Below are 4,957 nucleotides of genomic sequence, written 5' to 3'. Positions count from 1 at the left end.
GGCTCAATGGACCTTGCTTGTGTATTAACCACCTACTACGTGCCCTTGCTCAGGAGGGTACAGACGTCTATACTGGCAACTAGAACACGGCATGGTCAATCAGTCCTGGGGGCTTCGATCAAAGCCGTGGGGTCTGTGGGAGCACAGAAGAGGCCCTAACCAAGCCTGAGGGTAACCAAGACTGCTCTGAGGAAGTGATGCCAGGTCTTAAAGGATCAGCCAGATGTCAGCACAGCATTCAACCAGGGTGGGCTTTCCAGGGAGCAGAGCCCAAGAGCAAAGACTAGTCAACCAAAAGCCAGCCAGGGAGTGAGTGTGTGTGCGCGTGTGCGTGTGTGTGCGCGCGTGTGCGTGCGTGTGTGTGTGTTCAGTTGGGGTTGGGGACATGGCACAGCTGGGTGTAGGGTGGTATGCTGGTGGTATGGGGTCCGCATCTGTGGAGGTAAGCCGGCAGCTGCATGACGAGGATTTGGGCATCGGGTTCAGGAATTTGGACTTGGCCTGAGGGTAACTGGGAGTCGACAGTCTGGGATTTGGAAAAGTCCCTCTGGCAGCTGGTGTAGAACCCAGGAGCCTCCTGAGCGCCATTTGGGGAATTTGTGGGGGGTGCATTCAGTTTTCATGACTGGGGGCCCCACTGGCATTTAGTGGGTGGGCCCTGGATGCTGGCTGCCCTGCAACGTGCAGGACATTCCACACCATGGAGAAAGTTCCACGTGCCTTTTGACTTTTGAATGTCCTGCCAGACGTTCACATGAAGGAAAAACACTTGTGTCTGAGCCCAGAACCCAGCTCTGGCTTGCACAGAAATAAGAGCACTTTTGCATGAATGCTCTGAGCTTTAACATACACTGAATTTGCCAGAAATACAGCTTCCATGTAAATTGAAGGAAGATTGCTCTTTATTTTGTTCAGAACCTTACCCAGGGTTGCCACCATTTGGGAAAATTACCTACTTAATTTCAACAGTGCTTGTGGTACTTGAGTTGCCAACACCTCACTCTGCATAGGTCTGCATTTGGGGCTGTTGCATTCAGGGGGGTTCTATGAATAGGTGCAAGCTTCTCATTATTTTATCATGTCTTCTAGTGTAGTCAGTAAGAGTATTTACAACTTGAAAGACCTATCATCTTAAATTTAACCAACACTCATTCAGCTTGTAACATACACCAGGCACTGTTCTAAATGCTTCGTGAATAATTACTCATTTAATCCTGATAACAAGTCTATGCAGTAAAGTGCTGCACAGAGAAAAAACAAAAACAAAAAACTTTTTGACTGGGGAGGTAACTGAGCACAGAGAAGTTAGGTAACTTACCTAAGGTCACACAGCTGGGAAGTGGAGAAGCCAGGATTTGAACCAGTGTCTGTGCACTTCACCGCTAGCCTACAATGGCTCGCTCTGATATTTCAGTCCGGGCATTGGGATCATTTTCTGTTGGGGAATTGTATGCATACGCACGTCATTTCATTTCGGGGTAATAAGGAGTGATACAAGATATTTGTTACCAAGGGGGAGTGGAAACAGGGTTAAGAACCACAGGTAGAGGGCTCGTGAGAGAGCTGGGTTGGTCAGGAAGTTCACCCGGGGAGGGTCGTTTGAGAAGGGTAGGGGGCTGGGAGCAGACCCAGACACACCCCAACATTCTGGGGGGAAAGCGAGCAAGGAACAGCCAGGCAGGTAGGAGGGAAGCCAGGGGAGAGGGTTCCCAGAAGGAGGGAGCGGTTGACAGTGGAGAAGGAAGGCTTCGGAGAGACCCGGCCAGGTCAGGGCTGAAGGTGGCCCCGCGGCTGGCCACAGAGAGAACAGCATTACCTGAGCAGTGAGAGCTGAAGCAACAGAGGGGCCTCCGCTGCAGCTGTAGTCAGCGGTGCACCCAGTGCAGGAAGAAAGAGCGGCGGGAGCCCTCCCTGCTCCTGCTGCCTCCCCCTCCCGGGGAAGGGAGCCGTGAGGAAGGCCAGAGGATCAGCAGGGCAGAGAGGGAAGAGGGTGGATCTGGCTGGGGAGCGGGGGACAGACAGAATAATCACACAGGCCCTGAGAAGGGAGATGCAGGACCCTGGTGGGGGCATCCAGGGCAGAGGTCACCTTGGAAGGGTCTGGAGGCTTCTCCTGAGTGGGAAGCAGCCCCGCGTCACCATCCTCTCCCCCACCTGGGCCCTGCGGGCAGCAGCCCACTCATCACAGAACTCTGAGGTTGATACTGGTATTACCCCAATTTACAGATGGGGAAGCTAAGGTTCAGAAAAGTAAAGACAGACCAACAAAACCTCTGTGCCTAAGGGCACAGAGCAGAATCAGGATTCAAATCAAGGGGACTGATGCCAAAGCAGGCATTACCAAACCACTAAACTTTACTGTCACATCTCCATAAGGCTGGTGGGCACCTGCCCCAGGGCTGGCTGCCCTTGACCAGGGAGCAGGCAGCAAATAATTCCTGAGTTGAATGGAGCACAGTTAGTCAACCTACAGTCAGAGGCTGGGGAGGGAAAAGGGGTGGCATTGGGCAGCCCCCAGGTCGAATCCCACCCCTGCACTGATTAGCTGTGGGACCCTGAGCAGCCAATCTCACCTCCCCCAACCTCAGTTTCCTCATCTGTAAAATGGGGTCAATGCTGACCTTGCAGCGTCGTTGAGGAGGTAAGATGAGATTATGCTGGCTTCCTTTCCACTTCCTCAGCCCCACCCCCAGGTCGGGAGGACGGGGGAAGTGGACTCTCCTGAGGGACCACCTTCTCAGAGGGGCTGGCCCACTCTTACTGTCTCTTCTCCAGATCCAGGCTGGGAGGTGCGTCAGGATGATCGGCCCTGTCTAACCTCAGTCCTGCCTGCCGCCCACCTGACTCCCGGGCCCCTCCTTCCCGCTCACTTGTTTCCTCCTGCGGGTGCAGTTTAGTTCCCGCATCCCTCCCTCAGTGTTCTCATCGCTCGCCTGGGTGCCCCACAGACCTCGCAGGACACTCCCAGTTCTGGCCACAAGGTGGCGCGTGGCGGCTGCAGGACCCGGGCAGGGGGCAGGGGGCAGGGGGCGGGGCTTGGAAGGAGAGCTCAGGCGCCCTTCTGACCTCGGAGCTCATTGTAAAAACGTGGGTGTTTGTGTCTGTGTATCCAGAGACCCAGGGGGCTGTGGGAGCCTCGTGGTCCTCCTGTTTTCCGCTTGGGGCTGCCTGGATCTCTGAGAAGCAGAATAAAGAGAACTTGCACTGCTGCTTAAACTCATCATCACCCCCACGTTACAGATGAGGAAAGTGAGGCCCAGAAAAGGGATTCACGTGCTGGAGTCACTCCCTAGTCAGTGGTGGAGCTGGGCTCAAACCTGGATCTATTCGGCTGATGAGACTGTGCTTTTCCCAACAGAGTGGCGAGGGGCCGCCACGTGGAGGGGGATGGGCTCCTGGTATATGTGAGAGGCAGGGAATTAAAGGTGATTTGGGAGTATGGGGAGCTCCAGAAATCAAGAAGCAACTCCTACCCCAGAAGGACCAAGACTGGAGGGTGGAGATGGAGCAGGGATGTGGACAAGGGGTCCACCCAGGCCTTTGGTGTCCTCTCTGAGCACTTCCCCAGCATTGGAGAACCAGCGCCGCTGCCTATGCCCTGTGTGACGCCCACTCTTCCCTTCCTGGAAGTTCCACGGGCCGTTGCCCATCCCTCAAGCTCAGCCTGGAGCTCCACCAATTTACTCAGTTCTGTCTCTCCAGACTGTGCCCTCGAGGTGTCAGGGACACATCCAGAGCCCAGCATAGGGCCTGGGTGGCCTGAGTCCATGGTCACTGAATTGTGCCAAACAGGCACAGGGGCCAGCTGCTCATTTCAGGAAGTCCTTTCAGCAAGGGGATTCTCCTTTCACTGGAGCTGAGGGCAGTGGAAGAATGGGCTGTTTTTTGATGTTGTAGTGCCTTTGAGATGACCTAGATTCCTGGGTCCAGGTCCCCGCAAGAACTCCTCCTCTCCGCCCAAACAACATTTCCCTCTCCAGCCTGGAGCAAGCAAACATCAAGTGCAGCAGGAGACTGTAAGGTTAGACAACAAGAAGGACTTCCCAGCCAGCGGAGAGGGAAAGCTTGCTGCTTAGTGAGAGCTGCCAGTTCCATAGAATGGGCTGCCTTGGATCGTTATGAGGTTTTTGGAGTTGTAAACAGCAAAGGCAGAAGATCTAGGCCAAAGGGGAGAAGTAGAAAAGACTCAGTTTGGCGGTTGAAGGGATGGTGAGGGTCGGGGGAGCCGGGGGGCCTCATCCTGAGGGCGGGGGTGAGAGGGGCTGTGTGGGGCAGTGTGGGGCCCGTGGGAGTGAAGAGGTGGGGTGGGACTGAGGGACATGGAGGTGAGGAGCAGCCAGGAGCTCGCAGTGGATTGAAGTGGGGAGTGGGGAGCGAGGCGTCAGCTGCAGGGGGTGCTGGAGGGGGTTGGGGGGGGAGGCGGGATGCCTTCTCAGGTGGGCAGCCCTGGGAGGGAGCAGGCCGGGAGGAACAAGCTGAGTGGGAGGGGCTGGGGCTTCCAGTAGAGAGGAGGTGGGAGGGGAGCTCGGGCTGGGCTGGGGAGGGAGGCCTGGGCTAAGAGAAGATGGGGGTGGGCAGGGTGGGATCACGGACGACTTGGGAGTGGCTGGTATCATCTGGTGAGAAGAACAGCCCCCAGAACAGAAATGTCTATGAGGAGGCTGAGGCAGCAGGACCTGAGAGGTGGGAGGAAAAGGGGGGGAGGTCAGGAGGGAGAGAAGGGTGGGCCCTTGGACAAGGTCAGACACACGGGGGCCCCCAAGGCCTCATCTGGAGTCTGGAGCCCTGGGCTTGGGGAGCGGGCTGGGTCAGACCCCTCCTCTAGACCCTACTCAAGGTGGAGCCGCCTGGGAGGGCGGGGTGGGGAGGGGGAGGGGAGGGGGAGGGGCAGGCGGGAGGGGCCGGGCCTCTGTCCACGGCATTAGTGCTGGTTGGAGGGAGACGGGGGTGTGGAGCC

Source organism: Phocoena sinus, chromosome 6 (genome assembly GCF_008692025.1).
Source record: "Phocoena sinus isolate mPhoSin1 chromosome 6, mPhoSin1.pri, whole genome shotgun sequence".
NCBI classification, from domain to species: Eukaryota; Metazoa; Chordata; class Mammalia; order Artiodactyla; family Phocoenidae; genus Phocoena; species Phocoena sinus.
This window is presented reverse-complemented; position numbering follows the sequence as displayed.